Genomic DNA, 15,631 nt, shown 5'->3' with positions numbered 1-15,631 from the left:
GATTTGCATATCGCCATTGTCTAACCCAGGGTGGTGTGGAGTGGAAAAACGATGGATTTGGGCCCAGATCTTTTGACTGGGGTGAATGTGTGACATTGATCCACATTCTGTCCATCACTGTTGTGTTTGCAATTACCGCTCTAAGTGTACTGGGGATGCTCAGACGTGAGTCCCAGGCACTCCACACCACTGGAGTCAAGCTAGCCGGACTGATGAGAGGTGTTACCTCGAAACCGGGCTGGTCCTCGGATGCTTGTTTCCGTTCTGGGAAGGACATGGCTTTTGTAGTTCGGACTGGACTGTTCCCATGGGGCACAGGGTCAGCGCTGATTTGCATATCGCCATTGTCTAACCCAGGGTGGTGTGGAGTGGAAAAACGATGGATTTGGGCCCAGATCTTTTGACTGGGGTGAATGTGTGACATTGATCCACATTCTGTCCATCACTGTTGTGTTTGCAATTACCGCTCTAAGTGTACTGGGGATGCTCAGACGTGAGTCCCAGGCACTCCACACCACTGGAGTCAAGCTAGCCGGGCTGATGAGAGGTGTTACCTCGAAACCGGGCTGGTCCTCGGATGCTTGTTTCCGTTCTGGGAAGGACATGGCTTTTGTAGTTCGGACTGGACTGTTCCCATGGGGCACAGGGTCAGCGCTGATTTGCATATCGCCATTGTCTAACCCAGGGTGGTGTGGAGTGGAAAAACGATGGATTTGGGCCCAGATCTTTTGACTGGGGTGAATGTGTGACATTGATCCACATTCTGTCCATCACTGTTGTGTTTGCAATTACCGCTCTAAGTGTACTGGGGATGCTCAGACGTGAGTCCCAGGCACTCCACACCACTGGAGTCAAGCTAGCCGGGCTGATGAGAGGTGTTACCTCGAAACCGGGCCGGTCCTCGGATGCTTGTTTCCGTTCTGGGAAGGACATGGCTTTTGTAGTTCGGACTGGACTGTTCCCATGGGGCACAGGGTCAGCGCTGATTTGCATATCGCCATTGTCTAACCCAGGGTGGTGTGGAGTGGAAAACCGATGGATTTGGGCCCAGATCTTTTGACTGGGGTGAATGTGTGACATTGATCCACATTCTGTCCATCACTGTTGTGTTTGCAATTACCGCTCTAAGTGTACTGGGGATGCTCAGACGTGAGTCCCAGGCACTCCACACCACTGGAGTCAAGCTAGCCGGGCTGATGAGAGGTGTTACCTCGAAACCGGGCCGGTCCTCGGATGCTTGTTTCCGTTCTGGGAAGGACATGGCTTTTGTAGTTCGGACTGGACTGTTCCCATGGGGCACAGGGTCAGCGCTGATTTGCATATCGCCATTGTCTAACCCAGGGTGGTGTGGAGTGGAAAAACGATGGATTTGGGCCCAGATCTTTTGACTGGGGTGAATGTGTGACATTGATCCACATTCTGTCCATCACTGTTGTGTTTGAATTTTAGTAGTGACACACTGTGAACGTGTGTCTGTCTTTGGATTCTTACAGAAGGTAAGAAGCGAGTTGAGGGTAATGAATTCCACAGCTGTGTGTCTCATATTAATGAGGCGTAATTAATTCCATAATGCAAGTAGACACACCGACCGTACAACATATACAATAGTACAATAGTGATCACATAAACCGTAGGAGCTATGGGTCTTTGTTTTTTTACCGAAGGTAATCCCTTTTTATCTAGATATTAACAGAGGATGTCTGGTCATTGCAGCACGGAAATAATAAGCCCTGGGTTATATTTTGGAGATATTGTTCCACTGTGCAATTAAAATATTTATAACCGAATGCAAGTATATTAGTTACAGACTTTGAAAGCTCCGGGGCAGCCTCGTGCCAAGTGTTCATTCCTTTCCCCAGTAAAAAAATAAATCTATTTATGACTTAAATCTCACAGAGAAGTCTTGTTCTTAGCAGTAGAATTTGCTCGCGTGATGGCAGACTTACAAGCCTGTACGGAGGAGAAAACAGGGAGGTGAAAAGAACGGTAAAGAAAAATACCTTCAAAAGAAAAGGCGCCTCGCCCTGGCTTACCGGTAAGTGCGCAACTGAATAGCTGTAATTAATGCTCCCCTCAGCTCCACACTGTAAAACTGTAGGCCACACAGACTTCTGAGCTCTTTTAAAGAAAGAGAGAATTTCTGGCTTCTGCTGCTGAGACCTCAAGTAACGGATTTACGTTGTTTGAATTAAACGTGACCAACACAACCGGTATTAAAAACGGGCAAACTCTGTCCTGGGGAAAAAAAATACCGGCGCAAGGTTAACTGGTTTCCCAAACTATTCATGACATTATTTTCTCGCTTTTTTCATTATCCTCAACAGAGAGAAGGAAATCCAGGTAAGGATTGTCTGAATGTTATATATTATTTACAAGGAACACTCACAAGACTCAAGCGCTGCTTATGACTGTTGGTTGCAGCACAAACCCACAAGAGTGCTTTGGTGAAGACCTAACTCTCACCTCTCTTTTACTTGGATGATGTCATCCACCAGGGCTTTAAGTGGACCGGGTCTCACTGGTGCTGAGCACCGGCAGTTTTTTAAAGGAGGCCTAGAAACGGGTCTCTATCGGGCTCTGTTTTGTGCCCTGGCACAGCCGGTCCGTTTTTTTCCAGACTACAGTGACAGCAGGCACATCGATGGTGCGCATGCTCACAATGCTCACTTCTCACTAGTGAAGAAGTTAAGGCATGATGTCATTCCAGGTGAGCGTTGTAGGGGAAGGGCAATCCTTTAAAGAGAGTAATTTTCTCTCTGGATTTCCTTCTCTTTTTGAAACTCAGGAGCAGTAACATTGTCGTGGTGTCACAGGGCTTTAAGTGGAAGCTTTTGCAATTTTATATACAAGCCATAGTTGCTGCTTATTTATCTTAAGCAACTAACAGCCATTGACAAAGCTAATAGTCCTCACTTGTAGCTATGATGTAGAGGCGCAATACAGCGGAGATGCAGGGGCTCTAAGAAGGGGTTAAAACACGACAAAGCCTTGTTAGCAAGTAAATGGCCTTTTAAAGACCTGTGAAGTACTCGAGTGCTGGTGTGTGTGTGCCCGGGAAGTGGTCTCAGCCGGGCTGACACACCACGTGGGGGGGGGCCTTTGAGCCCCATGGGCGTTGCACGCCTGGTATGATGTTACTTGTTGTATCATATATCTGGCTGCAATGACAGAAACAGCAAAAGACAAGTCATGTGGCACACTATGCTAAGCACAAATCTTTAGCTTACGTGTTTAAGCCGCGCCCTTAATTATATTGGCCACATCCCTTTTGGAGACCCCCTAGTGTTTTTCATCCTACTTAAAGCCCTGTCACCCACCTAGGACAAACCAGCAAAATGCCCCACAGTCTTTAGTTTAATCACCTTTTGAAGAAAAACACTCTCCCCTCCAAAAAATGTTTTCATCTCGTTTGATTCCAGTGGGATCAACCTCCAAAACCACTCAATCTCACTCTCTGTGGAGACGCAAAACTTTGGTAGGTAGGGGAAGGGGTTCCTGCTCCTGCTGTGGAAATAGTCACATGGCACAGGGAATCTCACCTTTCATTGGATGAAAGGACTATGAGACAATGGCTGCCAGGGGAAGCGCACATCCTTTTTGGAAGTTACGCTGAGGTTAGTTGTAGATGACAGGAGAATGTTTGCAGGTTGCGTTCAATTCCGCAAAATAGTCTATAAACTGTGGTTGGCAAGTGGGGTAGTACATGAGGTACGAACAGTAGGCTGGCCAGTGAGGTGAGTGACTTCCACCAACATAACCTGACTACCCTACTTTATAAATGCTCTCAAAGGATAAGGGGAACAGTAAAAGGGCAAACTTTAAAGAGAGGAAAACAACAAGCACTGGCAATGCCAATAGGTGCGGATTTAATGTGTGGCACCCTGCACTCAAACGGGCACACCCCTTCACTCACACAAGCACAGTGCACCACCTCACAGTATACTTACCTCACCCTGCACTCACAGAGGCACACCCCTGGTAAAGTCATCGTGGAGATGCACCATGTCTTGACATAAATGTACACCTAGGCACACTGTTCACCATGGTATTAAAACAGGCACACACACCACTCATCCTTCAGTAATATGGGCACACCACTCGCCCTGCATTCACAATGGCAAACCACTTATCCAGTAGTCACCCATTCACACCCCTCGTGCAACACGCACACACTACTCACCCTACATTCACATGGACATACCACTTATTCAGTAGTCATACACACATTCCCGTACTCACATGAGCACACTGCTCCCCCTGCACTCAAAAAGTACATGGCTTACTCTACAGTCAAATAGGTCCCGCCTCTCGCCACTCACCCTACTATCACACAGGCACATGAAACTCGCTCTGCAATCACATGGGCTCACAGAGTTACACTACTCATCCTGCACACATTCAGGTATATTGCTTAACCTGCATCCATGGCAATTGCTCTTCAATCACATGGGCACACCACTCACATAGTCACACCACTTATTATGCACTCACACCCTTCACTAAGCACTTATATGCAGGCACCCCTGCATTCAACTAAACTCACCCTGGACTCACATACCTTACCCTTATAATGGAACACTGTTTAAGTCACCCTCATACTGGTACAAGAAATAGCCTGCACTCACACAGACATATTGCTTACCACACACTCACATAGACAATCTGCCCACACTCACCGAAGCATACTGTTTAACCTGCTCTAATACAGGCACACTACTTATGTTACACTCATATAGGTTAAGAGCTAATTAGCACTCACAAGGACACAAACTCATCATGGATTCATAAAAACATATTTCAGCTACATTCGCCCAAGAACACGACTCACCCTGCAATTATTCAGACACACCACTCATTCTCTGCTCACACAGGCAGCCTGCTTACCTTCCACTCATACAGGCACATACACTCGCCCAAGTACAATTCTCACCCTCACTCAAAGAGATGCAACTCTCATCATGCATTCACACAAATGCAATTCTCCTGCTACACTCAACCAGGAACATGGCTCAACCTGCAATCCCTCAGGTATACCACCCATCCTGCTCGCACATGGGCAGAGTGCTTACTTTGCACTCATACAGGCACTTCACTCAATCTCTACTCGCCCAAGTACAATTGTCCCTCTGCACTTAAAGAGATGCAACAGTCTTCAGCACTTATACAGTCACCCCTGCACTCACACAAGCACATTCCCCCCTTCACTTACACAGGAACATCCCTCCCCCTGTACTCCCACAGGCACTCTGTTCCTCCTGCAACCACACAGTGATACTCCTTCACTATGCACTAGTACACACTCACTGACTTTCACTCACCCCGTATTGACCCATGTACATTTCTCACTCTGCACTTGCATGCCGCTTATCCTGCACTCAAACGCCATGCACTGACACTGGCCATCTCTCATCATGCACTCATACCGATGCCTCCCAGCACCCACACAGTTACACTTCTCACCCTGCAATCACCTACGTGCACTACTCACCATGCACACACATGCATAAGGGTAAGCATGCACCTGCACAGCCACAAATCATCCTGCATTTATACAAACCAACCTCTGCACTCACTAGAGACACCACTCATTCTGCATTCACACAGGCACATAGTTTATATTTCACTAGCAGAGGCATACCATTCACCCTACACAGACATACACTATTCCTCCTGCACTCCACCCTTCACTCACACACCACTCACTCTGAACTCAAACAGTACCAGACCTGCATTCACACAGGCACATTGCTCACCCTGCACTCACACAACACACCATTGATCAACACACTCACTCTGTAGTCACAGATTGGTCTCCTTGCCGTCGTACATTTATGCTGACCCTCCCCTGCAGTTACACAGGCACACCACGAGGCCTGCACCAACCCACTGCTCTCCCTGCCATCATGCACTGCTCTCTCAGGGCTCATACACTGCTCCCTCTGCACTCACACACCACTCTCACCATGCAATAACACACCACTCACTGAACACTCACGCATTCACTCATTAATTTCCATTATCCATCTGTACAGGAATTGACATCACTGAATTTCCCATCATCTATCTGCAAGGAAATGGCATTACTTCTCTCTCCTCACAGGGCCTACTTAAAGGTGGCCATAGTGTGTGCGCATGGCAGACCTATGCAGCGGGTGCACCACTGGTGTGCCAAAGGCAAACCCAACTGCACGGTCAATGACTGTACTACATCCAGTACCAGGAACCCTGGTCTTCACCCCTCCCACCGACCCTCCATGCCCTTAATCCTGGCCACCTCTCCACACGTTGATTTGTGACCACACTTCACAACACAACACCGAGTGAGTGTTCTCCTGCACTCAGGGCCGGTCCTAGCCATGGGCGGTATGGGCCGCTGCCCAGGGCCTCGCGTTCAGGGGGGCCCCGCCGCCGGCCCCGCAGTTGCGGGAATAAATAAAATAAATGATGATGGGGAATTGAGCACAGCACTCACGCAGGGGCCGGGCCCGGGCCGCAGGCTGCACAATATACAGGGAACTGGGAACAACAGCGCACGCATGCAAAGAAGACGCCTGCACCTGCACGCACCCCCCACCACCTAGCTTGGTTGGTGGTGGTGGTGGTGCGTGCCCTGGTGGTGACGTGACGCCGGTGTCGCTTGAATCTTCCTCATGTACTCAGGGCCGGTTCTACTCCTAGCCAGGGGGGCCCCGCAGCCGGCCCCGCAGTTGCGGGAATAAATAAAATAAATGATGATGGGGAAGTGAGCACAGCACTCGCGCAGAGGCCGGGCCCGGGCCGCAGGCTGCACAATATACAGGGGAACTGCCTGGGAACAACAGTGCATGCACGCAAAGAAGACGCCTGCACCTGCACGCACCTCCCACCACCTAGCTTGGTTGGTGGTGGTGGTGCGTGCCCTGGTGGTGACGTGACGCCGGCGTTGCTTGAATCTTCCTCATGGGTGACAGTGGGTCCCAGGGCCGTCAATCTGGTAGCGCGCGAAAGCGCTACCAATGACGGCCCTGGACATGATTTTATGGCCAGCCCCCGCTCAGTGTGACGCACTCAGCATGCGCACACGACACGCCATACGTGACCTGGCACACTGGCTGACTAACTCGGATCGGGCGGCGGGCTGCGTGGGCAGGGGCCAGGCAGGGCTGCAGGCAGGAGTCGGACGACGTCGTCGCGGGGCCCCGTCCTCCTCCTCGTTGAGTCCGTGTGGTTAAGGTAAGAGACCTGCTTCAGTTCATTCATTCAATCCATCGTATTATAATATATTATTATATACACTTAAGTAAAATGTCTAAAGATCGATGCTGAGAAGACAATGTGTAAATCGAGCAGCTCTGACGGGCTGTGGATTTATGACAATCGTGCTATTTAAAATTCATTGAAATAAAGAGAATTAAAATCACGTACATTGTCTCTGCTTCTCCATGACACATCACAGCCATCTAACCTCCTTCAAAATAAGCCATGAACCAGCCCACCCTTAGGACAGCCCAGCAGCACCTTCGCCCTCCTGTAATGAGCCACCTTTCAACATTCCCGTCCCAACCACCCATAACACACTGATCACACGCTGCAACTCGGGTTCTGCATGAGGCACTCCATGTGCATGCAAAGGCTTACCTAAGCTCATTACTTTCAGCACTATTAGGGATGTCTCTATGTCAGAAACCTTGCTCACTCTGTCTGTTTCTAACATTATAGATATACAGAACCTTCAAGGCTGCAGCATCCAGCACATCCAATGGTTCATTGGAGCAGGAGGACTGACCGCTCATGAGAAGGGGCAAGGAGAGGGGTGGGGGGGGTCCTTCCTTCATTCATGTCTGTTCAGGGTACTGAGGGATGCTCCTGAGCCTCAATCATTCATGTATTAATTCAGTAAAGTTTAGTTCTATTCTGACAAAGTACCATACAACTAGTGCAATAAACAAACGTAAAACCTGGCTATGTTGCCCAATTAGCTTTATTTACTGTTACAGCTGCAGATGGCAGTGCCACATTGGCATGCTCTATAAACAATTTCAATATCAATATCAATATAATTAATGGCCAATTGAATTACTTCCTATGATGTCACTTCCTGTGAAGTTAAATCGTATGCAAATTATAGGGGCCCCGCATTTTCCTATTCTGCCCAGGGCCCCATGACCCCTAGGACCGGCCCTGCCTGCACTCCTTGCAAATTTTCATTCACTCACCTGCATTCAACACTCAGAGAATCTGCACCAACAGCACCCACCACCCCATTCTCTCACAATCACACACTCCCATAACCACTCAGACAATGCTCCGGACTTGCATGCATGCTCTTTAACACCTGATCACTCACCAAACATGCCACAAAGATGTGGATACCTGCTGTATGACAATGGACGGACCTACATTTCCTTACAGAAACCTGACTGTCAGTGGCAGCTGCCACATACAAAAGGTGGTGCGGCAGAGGAGGGGGGCACGCGGGAGGGGGAGCATGGGAGTAGTTAAGTAATAAAAAATAAAAATAGGAAAACTTACCTTAAGTTGCCAAGCGCGTCCCGCGTTCCGTGTTGCACCTGGTCTTTCCACTTCCTTGTCCCTGCAGGCACTAGGGCTGTACCAGACTCCCTGTCCAATCCCCACACTGCTCTCATGCTATGAGAGCAGCATGGAGATTGGCCTGAGTGGGCTGAAAAGAAGCTTGCTCAGGGAGTCTGTGAAACCAAAGTGTGCATGTGTGTTTGGCCGGAATGAGATGGCCGTCCAAACAAACATGGGCACTTAGAGAGTGCACATAGCACTTCTCCTCCCATGCCCGGCCCTGCACCTCCCTGCACATGCCGAATGAGCCAGCTGCTTAAAAATGAAACAGTAACAAAATATTGTTTTATTTTTTAGCTGCTGGCTCTGGGCCAGTGGGGCGACGCTCCTCTGCCATTGCAGAGGAGCCGCCCCTGCTGGCTGAACTCTAAATTGGCACCAGACATCGCCACAGCCAACTAAATGCCTGTAGAACATCATATTTGCAGCACGGTGCCCACCTCTGGCAGCAACCTATGATGGCAAAACTGAATCAATACGCAGGACAACATGAATTTAAGAGGGGTGGAGATAAATACTCCAAACATCACTCTCAGTGAAGGGACCCTACTCATGCCTTAGGAGAGCTGCAATAACATACACTGACTGTCTTCAGCTACTATCTCAGTCTACAAGTCTGTCCCACACCTCATAAACCTGAGCAGCTGGAAAAGGCCTTCACTGCCAACCCAGATCCATTCATCATTCCACTAGTCTCAATGAAGACACCGCAAGTGGGATCTGACCATCACTCACTCTCACCAGCCTAGGCATCCCAGCTCAAAGCTGCGACTGCACTATACAGTTACCATTCAGCGCTCCCTCTTCTCATCCAGAATGTAGGTGGGAGCAGCAACATGGGCTGTATGTTGGTTGATATGCTTTATTTCGATACGTGAAAATATCTTAAAAGCAATACATGCAATAGGTATGTTAAAAAAGATATGCAGCAAATATACATAGCAATACATCCATAAGATAAAAAGAACGATAAAACATTAGGATATGTACAATTAAAATGGTATTGAAATAGCATGTACAGTTAAAAAACAATTAAATGGATACAGAAAGCCTATTTGATCGGATCAACCAAGACCATTTAAAAAATTTTGAGACGCCACAAACTACAAGAGGAGACGTATCTGTTAATAAAATGCGTAGGGCTACTGAATAATGGCGAGTGCCAAGTGATCTGCACACAGGTTTAAGCCAGCGCTTTCTTGGGTTGCAATAATCTGGACATTCAAAAAGGATGTGGACAACAGTCTCCACCCTCGTGGGACATAAAGCACAATAGGGGGAGAGCTGGGAGGTAGATTTCCATCTCAATGTCAAATGGCCTACTGGTAGGGTGCCCACCCTAAACCTAAAGTACAGAGCCCTATCAAATGGGATGGAAATCAAATCAAGGTAGGGTTCGTAAGCCACCACGTCTTTGATTCACAAGAAGACTGCAGTGGAATTGCAGTGTTGTGGGTTACTAATAAGTTTAGAAGAAACCCACTCCCAGTACAGTTTCTTCAGGGTGGCTTTGGGTGGGGCGGAGCGAGTAACCCAAGCTTCGGCCAGTCCCAACTCCCCCAAAAGGTTTTTGACGTCCCTTAACCACTTTATACTATGCCAACCCCCCATGGCCATCACCTCGGACAAGCCCTCAGCATATGAGGCGAGTTCTGGGACCCTCCACAATCGAGCCCATAACAACAGGGGCCGTAGTCGTGCCTGATCTACAATCAATCTACATGGGCTGTATGTATAAACGTTGGCTGTTTACTGCCGATGTCATGATTGACTCACCTTGGGTCATCTGCCACCATAGTCCATTCAGAGCCTGGCTCAGTTGGTATTTTCACACCACACAGTCATGGGCAGGCTCCACGGCCAATGTGCACTTCGGAATTCTGCGCATAACACTAGGATTTGTTGGGGGGCTATTATCGAACCAATCCTAGGTCACTTTACCCATTATGACTCACTCCAACTACCAGAATATATCAGACTCGCTCATAAGCAATCCTGAAATGCTGAAATTCCTGATAAACATCTGTTAAAAGAGAAATGGGACACAGGATGAATTTATGGACCGTCCATGTAAGTACCGGACAGATGGCTACCGTAACCTGCTCGCAGAGATGGACTGACTATAGTGTTAGCATTTAGTTGAGGAGTAAAACAACAGTAATACATTGTTACTTATGTAGATTGATAGAGGGTTCCCCTCACATACTGCTGCATCATCACATTTTTATGCGACAGCCAGGTTTAGTGAGGGGAGACTCTCCACTAGTCAATAGGAGTACAATAAACACACACTCTTTTGTGGAAGTGTATATTATCTCCCCAATCTAATGTTGTATTCAAGATAGCCAACATGTGGATTGAACCCAAGGTCCTCTCTTATTAGTGCTTCTTGAATCTCTTTTCTGTTGTTCACATAAGGTATGTCACCAGCTGTGCTGTCAAGCCAGTCCCAAAAATGAGTGAGGGGTCGACCCTCCTCTATATCAGGGGCTAAACAGGGAATTGATAGTTTGGAAAGGGATAGGGTAAAGGCTTGAGATGAAGCTAATGAGTTACTGGACAAGGGATCTGGACAATGCATGATGGTGCAAGTCTGAAGAGAGAAGCAGCAGTTGATCCTACCATATGCTAGTACAGCACGTCACATAAAGCATCATTTAAAGGGTTTGGAGTTGACCCCACATGGAAGAAGAAACTGAAGAAATGTATGTGGTGTCTCTCTCACTTCTCGAAAGAAGTATGGGGCATATTATTAAGAATGGCATTCAAAATTATCGCCGGTTTAGCAGCAGAAAACTGCAGCTAAAGCGGCGATAATGGGCTTGATAATGTGCCCTTGAGAATTCCAATAGAAGTCCATGTTCTGGTCTTGATAATATGCCCCTAGATTCGACTGAAAGCTGATAAGAGCCCTGTGTAGATGTAAATTGTGCGGTCCTTATTGTACACAGTCGAGAGGGGTCATGTAGGCAAGAACTAGGAGAGCTGTCTAGAAGAGAGTAGTGGTCAGGGCCGGACTGGGAACCAAAACCGGCCCTGGCAAAGTGCTCGGCCGGCCCCCCCTCGGGGGGCCGAGCGCTTTGCCAGGGGCGCTTTTCGGCCGATTTTGTTACAGGGCCGATTTTGCAGCTATGCTGCAAAAACGGCTCTGTAACAAAAACGGCCCCCAGGGCCCAAAACCGGCCCCCACCCTTGCGGCCGACCGGGGGATTGCCCGGTGCACACAACGGCCAGTCCGGGCCTGGTAGTGGTGATGGAGTAGATGTCAGGCTGCATGACAACAACAGAGTAATGAGACAGGTAGAAGAGATATGGTAGAATTCTGCAGCTCCAGGTGACCAGAGCCTCTGATCCCAATACCTGTACACCTATCAGATGGCTCTAGATCCCCAACTCATACATGGTTGTCAATAGCACACGTGTAGCACATGCACCTTATTTCAATTACATAGTCTAACATTTTCAATGTTCTTTTGCTCAAGGATTGTACTGCAGTACAGTACACAAGACACATTATATGGCCAACACCTAAAACAGTCCAGTTATGTCATAAAGGAGGCTATGAAATGTTTAACAACAGCACTATCTCTATAGAACAACACACACAAAGTGCCAGCAGTAACAAAACTCCCTACATACACACATCAGAGTGTGATATCTAGCTGGAAAATGCATGCCTGAGGACATCACTTATCATGAAGAAGCACCACCACACACTTTAGACTGAACATTTAGCATGTGTTGAATCCTCACAGATTACACAATTAGTGATAGCGACTATACTTATGGTTCAGCTGCACTTTCCATTGAAAAGGCATTTTTGGCTCACAAATAACTCTGGTTCTTTTTGATAAATTTACATAAAATCTGCCGATCGGCTGGCTCATCCATGCTCAATTTCAGCATTTCATGTTTACTGCTCATTCATCCTGGAAGCAAATAGTTATTGGGGCAGGGTGGTTTGGAAGATGTAAAAAAACATAAGTGTTTTCCATTTTAGCTACAATACAATCAAATCTTTGCTCTCAGCTACAGCCAAAAAACATTGACTGGAATTACACCAAACTTGGCATGAAAATAGAAGTTTAATCAGAAAACATGATTTTTGTGGTTTGCCGAAATAAATTTAGTAGCTTTTGAGAAATAACATTACAAGAAAGCGTGTACCTGGGTTCAAAAGCTTAATTATTTTGTGTGTGTTATTGGTTGACTTTGTGAGCATGAAACTCAGGAGTCTTGTCAAGCAAGTCAACGTTTATAGAGGGGTGAGATTGGTTGATTGGGAGCTTATATTTCTATATTTCTGCCATCTTTGGGTTCAGAGTGCTAAGAAGCAATTTGGAGAGAATGGGGAGCCATTTTAGAATTCTTGAAATACAAAAGGAAGGAGGGTAATCCCCAGGGGCATGGAAAATGCCTTTTGTTTTGAGAAACAAAAGGCTTTCTGATGCCCAGAACATGCAAATTCAGCTGCATGTCTGAAAATGAAAATGAATGGAGTTGTGTTTTCCATTTAAAAAGCATTTTTTGATTTCCCGATAGCTCTGCATTAAATGTGTTTAGCTTACTCCTAATAAGTTAGGTTTTGACCAGATACAGCAAAATCAGAGCAAATTTGGAGCCAAGTTAAAGGCAGCTGCGGCTCCTCCACAATGGCGGAGGAGCGCTGCCCCACTGCCTGGTTCAGAGCCAACAAATGAAAAATAAAACGATGTTCTAGCATTCTCTTATTTTTCATTTGCCAACTCCCAGCCCGGTCTGTAGGTAGGAGCGGGACTGAGGCATGGGAGGGGGAAGTGCTATATGCACTCCCTAAGTGTGCATATGTGTTTGGTCGGCCGTCTCAGGCCGGCCAAAACACACATGCACACTTAGGTTACTCCAGCCCACTTGCATTGAACCGCTGGGCTGGAGAAACCCCACAGACTCCTTGGTCTGAGTGGAGCGTCTTTCCCCGAGCTGCTCTGCAGCATGGGGCTTGGATGGGAGTCTGTCCCAGTGGCTGCTAGGACCAGGAAGAGGAGAGGAGGTGTGACGTGATGCGGGACTAGGCTGGGGGCTTCAGGTAAGTTCTTATTTTTTTCAACATATTATTACTACCCCAGGCGCAACTCCTCCCGTGTTCCCTCCACCCGCCTCACCATCCTTTGTTTGTTGTGGCCGCCACTGGTTAAAAGGGGATAAAAAAGCTTTCTTGTGGCAATAATTTTGGAGCTGTTTGACAAATACGAATGAAATTCGGCTTCCTGTTAGCAAGATAAACTTAGTTCTGGGTTGTCAAGATCTACGCAGAACCATCAAGCAGTTGTAGCCATTGCTTCTCTATTAGGGTGGACAAGCGTCACCCCACTGCTAAAAAAAGTTGCAAAGTTGAAAAACAAAATGACAACAAAATTACTTTATAATAAAAAAATGTCACTGCTCCTGAGCTGAGCATCAGCGCGTGGCAGGGCCACCACTGCTGCGGATTTGCAGCATGGAAGGAGTGATGCACACTCCAGTTAAAAGTGTGCATGTCACTTTGGCCGGCTGTTTTCCGGCGGCCAGAATGACATGTGCACTTTAAATCTCTCCAAACCAAGTTGTCTTAGACAACTAGGTGGAGAGCGGGCGCAGGCCCCCAGTGCCTGAGGGAGAATCAAGCCAGTCTGCTTCAACCAATCCTGGCACTTCTCTCAAGTTGCTTATCATTATCCAGAAGCATGAGAGAAGCGTCTAGATTGGTTGAGGGTGTTGGCTCTGAAACCGCGTGCTTCCAGAGTGAAGAACACCGAGGAGGACGAGAGGAGGCGAGTACATATTTTATTTTTTGTTTTATGGCCCACTGATAGGCACTGTGTGAATCCCTAACTGCCTTCAGCCTCAAGCCCAGAGCTCTCAGTCGTGGTCCGTTATAAGCAGTGTTTATAATACACCATGACTGAGAGTTTTGACGTTGACCTTATAGGCATTCTCACAGTGCCTGACAGTGGGTCAAAATAATTTTATGTTTCCCCACCACTTATGCATGTTCTCCGCCACTACTGAGCAGTTGTGGGGAGGGCAAAGTTAGTAAAGGGTAAAAAGTTGGTGATTTGATAATAACTTTGGCACTTTTTGTTGGAATTTGCCCAAAGTAGATTACATATACCTGGAATTAACATGCTAACACTTGTGCCAATTTACATTTTGAGTTACAAATTGCACTGTGCAACCAGAGGTTATCAGGTCCTTGGTCCAAAGCTCGGTAGGCATGAGTGAAGGCTGAGTTCAGTGGGCACCGTGGATCGGAGGCTGATGCTGGTAAAATGCTGTGCACATGGGGATTGGGACACAGGAATGAGTTTGGGCCTGAGAAACTGAAACAACCTCTAAACCGACATAAATCTTTTATACAGCTGGCCAGTAAGGCTCATACATCAAACATATCCCCAAAATATTTTCTGGACCAGAATGGATTCATAAAACTGTATTTATTATTTTTTTTAATATATTTACTTTTTTCTTTTTTCAAAAAGTAATTGCTATAAATTGACACTGAACATAGAAAAACATACACCATACATAGCAATCCAGTAATGTCAATACTTCAGTACATTTTATGAGGCTAGCTTCATAGATGGCTTAATACCTCAGTTAGCCTAACATGACTAAATGAAACAGACAGTGCAATATCATAAAAAGACTTAGGCAATACAAATACGGAAAAAGCAAATACAGAGATAAAGATAATCCAGCACTCATCCATCAGACCTGCAATCGTACCTATCAACACTAAAAGATAATGACAAAACAATTCAAAACATATATGGGATCCAATGAATCAGAACCGAGACACTGATGGGTTAACAAGCTAGGGGGTCATGTAACTAGTTAGTATGGAGGAGTCTTGTTTGTTATCGGAATTAACCAGACAAATCGCTCCACAAACTAAGAACCCCCGGCTAGTTATACCATCAGTGTATCATTTCTGATTCATTAGATCCCATATATGTTTTGAATTGTTTTGCCATTATCTTCTACTGTTGTATGTATGATAGTATGGATGAGCTTGTTGATAGGTATGATTGCAGGTCTG

The sequence above is a fragment of the Lissotriton helveticus genome, chromosome 6, assembly GCF_964261635.1.
Source record: "Lissotriton helveticus chromosome 6, aLisHel1.1, whole genome shotgun sequence".
In the NCBI taxonomy this organism is placed as follows: domain Eukaryota; kingdom Metazoa; phylum Chordata; class Amphibia; order Caudata; family Salamandridae; genus Lissotriton; species Lissotriton helveticus.
Note: the sequence above shows the minus strand (reverse complement) of the source record.